We start from the raw sequence: 15,073 nt of genomic DNA on the forward strand, positions 1-15,073 counted from the left end.
CTCCAATAAATCTATAATTCCATTAATTAATCTTTAATTCAATTTTCTCAAAAATAATGAAAAGATAAGTATCAGTCTAATATTTAAGTTGTTAAAATAATGCTCTTTGATTTTCAAGAACTTCATCTTGAATCTAACAAATCAATATAATAACAGTAGTTTCCAAACTTAGATTACTATAATTTCGTCATTTACGAACTCAAATTATAGTCTCAATTAAGACTTGATTGAATGTTATCTTAATTTGAACCACTCAACTATAATAATACTTTATAATCTAATACCAATAATGACCCATTAAACTTTCAATATTTGATATTTATTAATAATATTAAATACTAAATTTAATATCATTAATAATAGTAAAACCTCATTATATTTTTTAAAAGAAATCAAAATAATAATTTTGATTTATAGCATCACATAACATTAACGAACTCCTTAGTAAACAATATCTATACCATTAATTGGATTTACTCAAACTAATATCTCCTTAGTAATAATTATCAGATTATTATTGAATTCATGACCCAATATTTACGATTGTAAACATTAGCATCAATATACTCGTAAAATGGCCTATGTTAATATCAACTATTGTATATATAACATGTGTTGCTACTGAAGTATATGCATGTCAACAAACATAAACATATTTACATGAATAACATTAAGACATTTTCGATCATGCATTTCATCACTGATTCCTTATAAGGCAATATTCCTATGGTCTTCATAACTCCTACTATGGAAGCCTCTATATTGAGACACATTCTATTCAACGTTTTTCTTTTACATCATCTATGGGCATTTTAAGTCAGATCATCTTCCTATTACAAGAGAAATTTTGCATTGTGAAGAACAAGTGAATTAGACGAATTATAGCTTGGACAAACTCTAGCAAGTCAAATCTTTTTACAAAATATTCCAGCACATGAATGAGGAGGGTTTTGGCTGAGGTGTTCCTCATAATCCGATTGAGTTTATGTGAATGATGTACTGAAATTAGATAGGAAGGTTTATCTTTTGGAGACGAGCTCTCTTACGCAATAGTCTAATGTGTAGCTAGGAGATCAGATTGCTGTTGGCAATGAGCTCTCGTTTAAAACACGATCTCCAACATCACTATGTAAAACACGTAGAACACGAGGGCAACAGGAGTCCCACTACATCAGCGAGGTTGAAAGGGATGTGAGAGATGCCAAATGGCCACCAGTTTACTGAGATGCGCGATCCTTCATTTTTAATTTACGCAGTCGGTTATATTGTGGTCATGAAAGCCATCAAACAAGGTAGAAAGGTGTGAGTGGAGGTCTTGTAAAATCGCCCCCCTATCGCAAGTATATTGCACCATATATGTATAACACTGTGATTATCAAAGTGAGGGCGTGCAGCGATTTTCGTTGAGAGAGTGCAATACCGCTGATGAAAGAGGTAATAGGGTGGTGGGTGGGTGCAGTCGATGTCACTCCCACCCATCCCATGCTTTATGAAATATAATAGAGTTTTTAAATTACAAAACCTGTCTTTGCCAGTTAAGAGGTCGTCGGGCTATTGAGAATAATCGTGTAGGAATAGTTCAGCAATAGAAAGCTTCAAACTAATGTTTTAAATGTAATGGTCATAAAAACATGTGAAATCCAAAAGTTTCTAGGCAGGTGAAGTCAAGATCTATCTAGGTGGATTGTCAAGCTATGCAGATGGGTTGATCGATGCAGTCTTAGAATCCACTATTTTCACCATTTCAGACAACTTGATCACTAAACACGACCAGGAAATTCTTCTACATCGTTGAATATATTCAAGACATTAAAATGCAAGTGAAAGTTGCATTCAACCTACTTTGGAGAAGGTCTTGGTTTACACATGCCCAGATGCCGACATGGGTAATTTCATGTGGTGAACCTTGATTACACAGGGTGGGGAAAAGTGCGTAAGCGGTGGTAGAGAAATGCTCGACCATTTACAACCAGCGAAACAAATTCCTTGCTTCTGACTCTTGTGAGGAGGTATTTAGACTAGAAGATCACGTTTTCTTTAATACTCACATTTAGTTAATAAGGATAGTAGACTCTGTCAATTACACAAGGTTTAATCAGCAGAGAGAAGAGCTATTAAAGAATGTTTATCACAGACCAAAATACTAAGTTGCTTGTTACCAAGAGCTGCATATTGAAAAGTATGATTCATTGAGAACATATCTATAACAACTATAATAGGGATGATAATCATGCAAATTAAAAATCGCAGACAGAGAGAAATTGTGTATACCCTAAGTGGTAGTGTGGTTCGATAGATATGGCACGGATATGAATTTTGAGGGCTAAACCATTGTATAATTATTGGGATTTCAATCATTTTCTAAGGATTCTAAGAGAATATAATGATCAATAAATCTCATTGCCATAGTCAATCAAGATGCGTAATGTTACAGATCAATCACAGAATCAGCGATATAAAGTCTCATCAGTTTGAGGATCAACGAAGACAACATTCAATTCGCACATGTATAGCTTGAATAGAAGGGAAATCAAACAATCATGATTAAAGAATTCGGTTCTGAACCTAGGTAGAATACGCTTACTCTTTTAATTTCATGATTTTAACCTAATGATTCAAATTTAACCATGGATCATTTATGAATGCAAGCGACCAATCCTATTCTGAAATAGATTGTTTCAATCTCTATGATAATGTAGCTAAAAGTATGATGCCATATTCAAATAGTCTTTTTAGAAAATATGATTAGAACAGGAAGAGAGAGAGAGTAATGGTATATGCGAAATGGTCAAGAATACTTAGCTGGACTTAGACGTTGATTCACTACGCCTTTGGAGTCCATAGATAAGTCCCCTCCTTCCTCAATCACAATTCCTCCAAAAATTGAACCTCCTCCCAGTGACTAGAAGTTCTTGTAGAGAAGATGAGGATGTAGAAGCATAAGAGCTTCTTCAATGCATATACGCTTGTGGACACCCATCAGGATGATCATACACACTAAGTGAGCCTCTATTTAAAGGCTTCTAAGATGCATCTAGAGTGTCTCTAGAAACAACTAGAAGATAAGCATGACAACCAAGCATGGGTCTTCTCCAACCTTCTAGATAATTCTTAAGGTTGTAGACACCATGTGCTCAAATAAAAATGCTAACTTCTAAGTATAGACAACTAGTGCATTCTTAGAGTGCAAACTCCAGTGTTGTCTACATGACAACTCTCGAGAATTTGCCAACTCCTATGTGAGCAAACATTAAAAATAATGCACAATAATTAATATAATATTTAATTTACTCTTCCCAATTTAATTTATTTATTTATTAAATCTCATGCACAAACTTTAATGATTCCACTTTTCAATCTTAATATATTTATATTTTAATCACATGAGATCTAGAATCTTTTAATAATTTTTAAATATATTTTCCACTTTTAAATTTCATTTTCCAAAACTTAATTGCTAAAATATTTATTAGCTTTAATAATAATATTATTTAGACATTTATTTAAAAATGAATTCCAAATATATTATTATTACAATAAATATTGTCACATTCTAAATTTAAACTTTTAACTTTTTATTTTCAAATTTAATTATTTTATTTAATTAATTTCCCAATTAATTAAATAAAATAAATATTAAAATATCATATTAATTTTCCATTTAATTAAACCATTAATTAAATATTTTTAATTAGGCTTAATTAATAGAAAATACTCCAAAGACTCACAAGGTAAAAATATGAAAACCCATCATAGGCAAAATACATACAAAATCAAACCAAGGGTTTATATCACGAATTATGTCATCCAACATATTCGGAGGGTACTCAACTCAGATACTTGTCCTAATTTTCTAATTAGAACAAATAGCTTAAAGGGTTGGGATTTGGACTTGAGAATTTATCTCCCCTCTCTTATCATTGAGATAGTGTGATAGGGTACGCTCATCCTGGCAATTCAGGGAAGTCGATACCCGGTACCTGCAACCTGCATAAAAACCATGCATGTACAAGAACAATATATATTAAACTAAACATGCAATGGCAGGAAGTGGTGCATCATGTAGATCCCGACTAGCAGGTGACTACGACTCCCTTCCTTAACCACATCAGACACGCCATACAAAAGTAAACACGCAAAGCAAACACGCACACCATACACATGCAAGTATGGGGTAAGTATCCATAATAAAACACATATGATAATAAACCATCTTACTAATCATCATTGATAACTGAAAGAAATGTAATAATCATCATACATACATGAAATATAAAGTCTAAGTGATCTCATCACATAATAAACTGAATCCATAGCACAATATCTGATAAATCTCATAACAATGTTGCTAACCATCAACATAAAACTAGCTCCAAAAGAGTTCAACAATGTTAGCAAAATGCGAACTAGGGGCAGGCACTACATTACTCCCTTGTCCATAGATAACTGGGCTTTCATCTTGTCTTGTGATAAGACCTATTTCTTTATTTAATAATAATTATATAAAAACATTGATTATAATTCTATATTGATTTTTTAATTATTAAATGCAAGTATACCACATACACAGTTCCTACATGTAATCTTTCTCGACCCAAGTGCATTATGAAATCTTCTAGAAATGTTTGACATTGTGACCAAAGAGATTTCTGAATTGACATTTCTTACCCCCGAAATGCCACGACCTAGAGAGTAATTGACATATTTTATTATGAATGTGCATTGCAAGTTGATAACAAGCATCAACTATTTGAAAGAGAGAAGATTATCCAAATTATAAACAACTACCTTATCAAAATTAAGATTAGAAGAGCTCAGATATAAATAAGAACATAAAGATAAATTAAGAAAGTTTAGATGTTTTTGATCTCATACAACATCAATCAATGTGGATTAAGTGAAATGGGTGGTCAATATTTTATCCACATTCTGATTGTTGATGCCCATTTAATTTACTAGCGCTAAAAACTGCTTTCCTAGCCAAAAATAAGAACATTGTTCATTCCCTCCTTTTTTCTACCAATTTTAAACATAGTATAAAACTTTCAAAAATATTGCTTGGAATTCTTTGTTAAGATGCATCTAATGTGCCCCCAAAGAAGAAACCCAATTAGATAATTTGTTGCCTAATAAGTTGAGACAAAGTTTTGACAATGTAGGAACATATGATATTTTCAATGGCTTGGAAAAATTGAGTTGATTTTTATTTGGTTTTGGCTAATACAAAATTTTATTTCAAATCTATGTTTTTTTCCAAATGCCATGATTTATAATGAGAAAATCTATTTGAGATATTGAATAGAAATCGTAGAATATATCTAATTTTGTTAAGGGAAAATTTGTTTAGCATTTTAAAGAGTATCTTTATTTAATGATTTCTTAGCTTCATCTTCAAAAAATGATTCCAACCCATCAAGGACAAAAGATCACATCTGAAAATCAACCATATGTGCCTCCTCGATCCAAAAATCATAATCTCATCCAACCAATTATAATACTCACTCAACTTAGAAAACAACATGAAGATAGATAAAGGAGTAGGAAGCTAGAAAGAAGGAGTTAAAAATTCAAATGCAAATGGAATTGAGAAGGTGTCAGATGGAGATGGATCTTCTAGAAATGGAGGTCAACAAGGAATGACTGTTGGGGATTTTCAACAAGGTTTTGATCCCAATGGTGTCAATGTGCTTGGAGACCTGGGGGGATCCAACAATTGTAATGTCCCCACTTTAGCAGTTTTCCAGTTGTGTGACCATTAGTCATTTCTTTTCTTTTCTTTTCTTTTATTTATCCCACATTGCTTGTGAAAAGTGGTCGACCCTATGAAGTAGGATTAAAAGGAGAGCTTGTGGCTATTGTTAGGTAGGTTGGATATGATAAGAAAATGGATGTGTGAGTTACAAATCTATTTTTGGCATTAGAGGATGTCTATCCTCTCTTGTGACATTCTAGATGTCATTCCCTTGGGATTTGGCCTTTGGAATTCATTTCTATCAGCTTCATTAATAGGCAAATTGGGTGAATTTCTAGCTATAGGTGGATTGGGTGTTTGCTCATATCAATCTTGCTTCTTCTCTGATGGTTATTCTTTTGTGGAGGGATGATTTTATGAGGGTCTTGGACTAATTGAAGGAAGATTTTACCATAGCATGACACTATTCATATTACTATAATAGCAAGATGGGAAGTCATTTCTGGAAAATTATGTTATAATGTTGGAGTAATTAGTGAGTTGAAAAGTCTGTTAGGTATTTGATTTTATTAGTTGAAAATTAATATTATTTTAGTAGTAGTTCAATCTTCAGTTTGTATATTATTATACATTCCTTCTTGTTCATGTTATGTGGTTCCAAATCTATGCAAAGACATTAAGATCTCTATCAGCAATTGGTTTAGTTTTTGGGCATTTCCAGGATGCCCATTACAATGGTATTAGAGCTATAAGTCCTACCATCTTGTGGAGGTCTTATAGGGAATTTGGAATAGCTAGATAGAGGGAAAAGTGTTTGACAAAATGTCAAAACACTAAAATTAGAAACTAAAAAGGCTAAGTAGTTATGTTTGAGCATGTGATAGGGGCTTTATAATTTCTACAATGCCAGAGAAAGGCAAATAGGAGTTCAGACTTGTAGAGTGAACAATCTAGTTCATCCATGTAGAGGGAGATACAATCTAGTCATACCGACATAAAGGAGATATTCCTTGAACAAGACAATAGTATGGGTGACCGAGATGATAGGAATACAGGACTAGGCAGAGATAGAAATACTAGTCCAGATCAAGAGGAGGTAATGTTCAAACAGTTACTGGGTATGTTAGAGGACGGGAGTGTATGCAGTAGGAGCATAATGGGTGAATGGATATGATGTTGCATCTTATGGCTAGACATATGGGTGTTGATATTAATCCAAGTGATGCAAACAATGGAAACAATAATAATGGGGGAAATGATAACAATAGAGGTAGTGATAATAATGGAGGCCAATGAAATAACAAAATTAATGGTAATAATGGACATGGAAACAATGGGAATGAGGCTAATAACTTTAGACACGTTGTACGCTCAGCTCGAACAATGATCTTGAGACCTCTTCTACCCACCTTCCCACCAAGAGATCCAGTTCAACCAATAAATGAACTGCAAATTACTGAGTTATAGGATCGGTTCAGGAGGGACTAGGAGGCTAGTGGACCAGAGGTTCAGGTAGATATTTCCCTTAAAGATTATATGGACTTGAGTATGAGACACATGCCTAGAGCAAGTGGGAGGAATCAAAACTTTGAGTTGAGAAAGGAAGTTGGAAAACTTTCTTTACCTTATTATGATGCTTTAGGGAAGATGACTGCATGAGCTTGGGTGTAGAAGGTAGATACATACTTGTAGTTGAATCCTATACCTAAGGAGGAGGCTATAAAGTATGTGAATATTCATTTGGATGGACCAGTGCATGAGGGGTGGTGGATGGATTGATCAAATTCCAAGGTAGGATATATTTGATTCCTCATCATAGTTTAGGGACGTAATACTGAAGGCATTTCACAATGCATCTATATCTAGACATCTAGTTATCTTTAAGACCTACAGGAAAATCTGTGAGCGATTGACATGGAAAGGGCTCAAGGATGATGTTCAGAAGCATGTGAGTGAGTGTGCAGTTTGTTATTAGAAGAAGGGAGAGCACACATATCATGTAGGGTTGTTACAACCTTTACCAATTCCAGATATGAAATGGGAAAGTATTTATATGGACTTCATCACCGGGTTACCAAGAGTATAGGGGAGAGATTGCATCTATGTGATAGTTGACCAGTTGAATTTTTTTTTTCACTTCTTTGTTATTCCATCCATCTACACAGCAGCATAGGTGGCTGATCTTTTCTTAAGAGAGATATTCAAGTTGTATGGGCTACCTAGTTTCATTGTCAGTGATCGAGATAGTAAATTAATGAGTTTTTTTTGGCAAGAATTGTTTGTAATGTGTGGCACAAATCTTACACCTAGCATTATTTATCATCCACAGATAGATGGGCAGACAAAGATTGTGAATAAATAGGTGGAAGAATATTTGAAGAACTATGCAACTATACAATAGAGAGCTTGGGTCAAATGGCTACATATGGGAGAGTACTGTTCTAACACCACTTATCATGTGTCCATCAAAATGACTCCATTCATGGAACTGTACATTATGAAGCACCTAGTTTCATGGATCTAGTTGTGGGGAATGGTAGAGTTCCCAAAGCCAAAGGACACTTGATATTTTGAGGGTGCTTAAGGAGAATATATAGTAAGCCCAAAATCAGCAAAATTTTTATGCTAACTAGCACTAGATAGAGCACAACTTTAAGGTTGGGGATATGGTCTACTTGAGGCTACAAACATACAGATAGTCATTACTCAAGAAGAGAGGAGCAGAGAAGTTGATGCCTAGGTTTTATGGTCCCCATAGAGTGATTTGCAAGGTGGGTGAGGTCTCCTATGAGATTAAGCTTCCAAAGGACAGTCAGGTTCATAATGTTTTTCACGTGTTGAGGCTTAAGAAAGCTATAGTGCCTCTCCCATTTGACTTCTATAAGTCATCCTAATGGATACAACCTTGTTGATCTTTTGTTGTGATGGATCATGATTGTGACTGTGAGTGGTCTACATCATAGAGGTGATTTGATGTATGTTTCTGTATCAGTTGATTTGATTATGTTTTGACTGATTTATGAGATTATGATTTGATTTATGGTTCATTGAGGTTTGTGCCAGTGGTTACCAAGATCGATGTGGTATCATGAGGTTGTTCCATGATTACCTTGAGATGTGTGTAGAGATTGCATTGTGTACTAATACCATGCTACCTTGGACTAGGCTTTTGTAGTAGTGGTTAGTCATGTTTGTGACTATGTTTGCTTATGTGTTTTAAGTACCTCTTTATGTTGTTTAATCAACCTTTATTAAATGCTTATATGATTAGAAATGGATTGTCCATGTTGGATTATTGGGTTATGTGTTATGGACATTTTCCTTATTATATTTTGATCTAAGAGATATTTGTTACTTATGATATGTTTTACATTTGAGAGGGCCTAAGGGTTAAAAGTTATATTTGGATTTTAGTATCATAGATTTTAGACTGCTATGCTATTCATTTGATCATTTTGAATGATGATGCCATTTTGAGATGATAGTGTGTTTTATGATGATATTTGGTTATCCAATATTTGGACATATCACTGATTATGTTATGTGATAGATTTAATGCTATGGTTATTTACTCCATTCCTGTGTTGTTATGCTTTATGCGAACGTGAGTGATGTAAATAGATTATTTTAATATAATTAAATAAATGGTTAAATTAGGTGATTTAATGCATTTATTTCTTTGGCTATGTTATTATATTCAATTGCACTTGATCATGTATGTTAGTGTGTAGGATTTATATCCCTAGTAGTGGCACATGGAGTTAATGATTCAGCCATTCATATTTTACTAATGTCATCATTGTATGGTCAACGTATCCTTATTTTTAATTGTTTAAATTAAACCTTTTGGTGATTATTAAATTCGAACTCATTTGCATTATGTGATTAGAGTAGTGAGTGTGTCTGTGCATTTAGAGTTTTGCGTTGTTGTGAAAGTTGTTAAGGAGATTTTTGTGTTTTTGGGTTTTCGAGCTTTTTATTTGATTTATTTTAATTTTTGGTAGCTTTTCCATAGATGAATTCCTATTTCTAGGAATAGCCTATTTTCCTTTGGGTGGATTCAGAGTTTAACTAGGTTGGCTAGTTAAATGCCCTAATCGATTATTCACTTGAAAAGTGAATAAGTATCCAAAAAGGAATTTGATTCCTCACTTCTCACTTTTGAATTAGAAAGTTGGAGAGTAAAACCCAAAATCGTCTTCATGAGGATTTACTATTTTGTTCATTGTGGGAGCTATGAGTGGGATCGTCATGAGGTTGAGCTTGTTGGATCCAGCTCAGAAAAACCTTAGATTGTTGTGATTTTCAGCCACTTCTGTGGCTTTTTATTTTCTGGTTTAGTTTCCTATTTTGCCCTTTTGGCTACGAGGTAGGGCTCTCCTTTTTTACTGGTTTGGCTCTATTTCTTCCTTTGTTTTTGGTAGCCATTTGTTTGGAGGCTTAGAACTAGTGTTCCCCTCCATTTCTGTATGCTAGTTCTACCTGGTTGGGCGGGTACAAACATTTCCTTATTTTTAAAGATGAGGGTTTGCAATTTTATGCTATGATGCTGGCCATTTTTCCATACAGTATCCAAACTTGATTAATTTTTGATTTTAGGAGTTCTTGTGCCCAAAGGTCAAATGGATTTTAATTTCAATTTTTTTCCAAAATTTGGGGTTTTTACCTCATTTTGCGTGCCACCTTGTTTTCTCGAGTTTTCTTGGCACAAGGTAGATTGTGGACTTGGATGATCTGTTTGGATATTAGTCAGCCCACTATTGCACTTTTATGTTGCATTGGGATATGTGTGACACCCGTACTCTTGACTTTGTGTTTGGTTGAGTGATTTTTATACCTGGTGTTATTGTTTCTTTTAGACCTTTGCTTTTGTTTCGTGAACGCTAGGATTTGTGTAGAATCTATACTCTCAGATTGAGGCCAGTTGAGTGAGTTCACGATGTTTGGTCTTGTTGCATCATTAGGATTCATGTAGAATCCATACTCCTAGATTGAGGCCGGTATAGTGATTTCATGATGTATGGTTTTATTTGGGTTTGGGATTCGTGTAGAATCCATCCTCCCGAGTTGCTTTCGGTTGGGTGTTTTGTTTTGCATTGTGTTCTCATCCTGTCCTTGTGTTTTGATCTTTGTGATGGTGATGAGCCACACATGAGTACATGCATGCACATTTTTTGGGTGACTTGTGAGGCCTAATCTTTTGTGGATTTTCTAAAAGTTATGATAATTGGGGTTGGGATGGGAGTATGCCTGACCACAGGAACTTTTCATAGGATGAGCATGGATAGGGTAGGGTAGCATATGGAGGGGGCTTCTATCTTGTAGCCCGAAGATCATGGTGTCATGTTTTGGTAGAGAAAGTTTTACATATGTGATAACTAAATAAATGTGTGAATGGTAATAAAACATAAGATAATAAAATGTGTGAGCACCTAATTAAGTTTGAGGACACAATGTGTGACCACCCGTTTAAGTTTGAGGACACATGATCTGAGCTTGGGCCTTCAATTCCAAGTGACTCTCCATGATGTCAACCCCTACTTAGTAGCCTATTGAGTGTCTGACTAGGACCTGTACTCCTTGCATTGTCTTAGGTTCTTGGTTATAACCATCATACTGTCTAGCATGAGTGTTAGCCATGGATTTTGTTTTGTGTGTTTGTAGTTGAATCTTTATCTCCATCAGCATGATGGGTGTGGACCTACGGGTGCCACGTGGTTGGGAGGCATAGCTACCTTCACCACTGCTAGGGACTAGTGTATAAAGATGGTCTTGTCCCAGTGTGACCATTGTTGGATGTTTTCACTTGATGCTTCAGGTTCAAGAGTATGCTTTCTTGTGATTTATGCTTTCATTGGAATGCTTGGATATCATGTTTAGATGATGTTAGTTTATTTGATGCATTCCCATATTATGATGTTTATCATATTCCTAGATGATGGGAATTGCTATATTGGATTATCTATTTCTTATTGGTTTAGCATGTTAGATTTTCTTATTACGATGTTCAACATGTAATAGGTGATGTTATCTACTTGTAGGATTATCTGATGCTTTACTACTAGCAGGTTAGATTTTCTTATGCTTATGTTGGTAGCATGTTTGGTAGTGATGTCCCTATTATGATAGCATCAATGATCTAATCAGTGGCTTGGGATGTTACGTGTAGGGGATGGCTAGGATCCATGATGGTCTTATGAAGCTATTGACAATTGAGAGGAACCACATACTTGGTCTGATTGTTTAGTTATTGTGATGTTATTTTTGTACATTGCGATGTTACTTCTGTTCACTGCGATGTTGCATTCAATATGTTCTTACTGCTTTGGTTTAGATGGATAGATGTTCCTCTTTCTTGTTGTTTATGTTCTCGAGTGTTCATTTCTCAATTTACATGGATCTGGTACTCCCCGATGTGGAGGTTTTCATGTTTTTATACTTTTTAGTCTTGTTTTGTTATTGTGTTGATGTGTTTTGTTGTATGGAAAGGTAGTTCCTCGTGCAAGAATGCAAGTCCTCACTCGAGAATGTAAGTCCTAGTGCAAGAATGACAGTCCTCATGCGGTGTGCTATGAATCTTTGAGCAAAGCCATGGACTTTCTCGTGTGAAGTGTTACAAGGTCTCGCATGAAACTCAAGACCAGTGCATTTTCTCGCATGAGAAATAAGGGGTAGTTAGGCTTGGCCAAAGAAGTTTTGAAAGTTGGTTTTGAATACCCTTTTGGACTTTGCACCTTTCCAGTTCAAAATAGTGTTTCTAGGGGGTTTAAAATATATTGTTTTAGTATAAGTTGATGTATATTTAATTCCTTATACTTAAGATATATTTTAATATATGCAATGAATCTTTTGAGATAGTTTTTAGACCTTTCTGAGATAAGATAAAGATTCTAATAAATTTCAGGGCTTCAGAAATCCAGACTTAGCCAATTTTCAAGGCTTCAGGATTTCAGACTTAGCCGAATTTTAAGATTCTGCATTTTACCCCAGCTTGGTGTTTTGTTGATGAGTGGTAATTCCTTAGAGCCCTCATCATGTGTGTGGTCATTGTTGGCTTTGTTTGTGTGTGTCAATTTGGTAGTGGCATTCAGAGGTTCGTTGGTTGCTAGGATTGTGGTAAAGTCTTCCATTGCGATATTTGTGATCCTTGTATGATGTTGTCATGTGCATTCATACTTGTAAAAAAAAAAAAATCTCCTTGTTCCCTGTATGATCCCTGTATGATGTTGTCATGTGCATTTCATCTTTGTTCCAAGTATCTCCAAGCGGGGCATTACAAAAGCCACCGGTCAAAGAGTTGTGCCTTCTATAGATTTTCCACCATTAGATGAGGAGGGGAAGCTCATATTGATTCTTGAGGCTATTCTAGATACTAGGGAGAGGACTCTATGAAACAAGGTGATTAAAGAATATTTAGTTAGATGGAGAGTCCTATTAGAGGAAGGTGCTACTTGGGAGAGTGAGTAGGTGTTACAACAAACAAGACTAAGATTTCTTGAGGACAAGCAATTTCAAGGGGGCAAACTATAATGTCCCCACTTTAGTATTTTCCTAGTTGTGTGATCATTAGCCTTTTCTTTCAGTTTATTTTATTTTATTTATCCCACATTGCTTGTGAAAAGTGGTCGACCCTATGAAGTAGGAATAAAAGGAGAGCTTGTGGCTATTGTTAGGCAGGTCAGATATGAGAAGAAAATGGATGTGTGAGTTATAGATCTATTTGTGGCATTAGAGGAAATCTATCCTCTTTTGTGAAATTCTAGAAATCATTCCCTTAGGTTTGGCCTTTGAAATTCATTGCTATCAGTTTCATTAACAGGAAAATTGGGCACATTTCCATCTATAGTTGGATTTAGTGTTTTCTCATATGATTCTTGCTTCTTGTCTGATGCTTATGCCATTGTAGAGGGATGATTTTATGAGGGTCTTGGACTGATTGAAGGCATATTTTACTGCAGCATGGCACTATTCATATTACTATAGCAACAAGATGGGAAGCCACATCTGGAAAATTATTTTATAATGTTGGAGTAATTAGTGAGTTGAAAATTATGTTATGTATTTGATTCTATTAGTTGAAAATTAATATTATTTCAATAGTAGTTCAATCTTTAGTTTGCATATTATTGTAAATTCCTTCTTGTTCGTGTTATGTGGTTTCAAATCTATGCAAATACATTAAAATCTCTATCAGCAGTTGGTTCAATTTTTGGGCATTTCCAGGGTGCCCATTACAACCATGCAATCTATGATCCATTTTAGATAGTTTATGCAAAAAAATGGTTAGGTTTGTTTGGCATCAATTGGTCGGTAAGTCCACTCTACCCCCATGAAAAAAATTCAAATGTTGAGCTAGGTTTTTTTGGGTTAGAGATCCCAGACCAAATCATTGATTTGAATATCTACCAAATAGATAAATACAGTCATTGGGTGTTTCTCGGGAGCCAAACCAAATATTGAGATTGGCAAGACCTTTGTAAAGATAAAATGGGTTCTAAAAGGGAAAGTTGATGTGGTTGCGATGTCCAAAAGACATTTATCTTTATGTTTCTTGTGTGATGTAGATCATAGACATATTTTGTGTAGTGGACTGTGGCTAATTGGGAAGAACATCATGGTCCTACATAAATGGTGACCCAATCTAAGAATTAAGGATGAAATGAAAGTTGAAGCACTGGTTTGGATGAAACTATTGGGTATGTCCTTGGAATTTTGGGTCGAAGATGTTTTTCAAGGCATCACAAACACTTTTGGAGAGCTTTTTCTATGTACCCAGTTACAGTGTCAAGGGAGTATCTTACATATGTAATCATTTGTGTTGTTGTCATTCAAGGTGTAGATATGCCTGAATGCATTACACTATAGTCAAAACTGGGTACATGGGTGTAGAAGATTGAATATAAGTCTATCACATTTTCATGTTTCCATTGTAAAAAAGTTGGACACTAGGCAAAGAAATGCCCTAGTAGAGCTAGTATACCTAAGAAGTTCAAGAAAGAATGGGTCAAAAAGGGCATCATAGATTCTAATCCTAAGGGCCAAACCCTAAAAAATAATGAGAAGAACAATGATACTAGTAGCAACAATTAGAAGTTGGAGGAGAAAAAGAGTGATTCTAGCAGTAATGACTAGAAGTTGGAAGAATTGAAGAAAAATGATAATGATAATGGAGACCCATCCTTAATAGTTCAAGGTCTAGGTTTAGATAGGGATTATTCTATGAAAACCTCTCATATTGTAAAGGATACCTATGATAAGGAAGCCTAGTGAAAAATAGCATATACATTAATTGATAAAGGGATCTATGGCATGATCATTATTGAGAGAGAAATGCCAGGTGCTAGCTATGAAAATCATGTCACTAGTAATCATGAGATGGAC

This window comes from Cupressus sempervirens, chromosome 7 (assembly GCF_028749045.1).
Source record: "Cupressus sempervirens isolate cs-2001-9-10 chromosome 7, ASM2874904v1, whole genome shotgun sequence".
In the NCBI taxonomy this organism is placed as follows: Eukaryota; Viridiplantae; Streptophyta; class Pinopsida; order Cupressales; family Cupressaceae; genus Cupressus; species Cupressus sempervirens.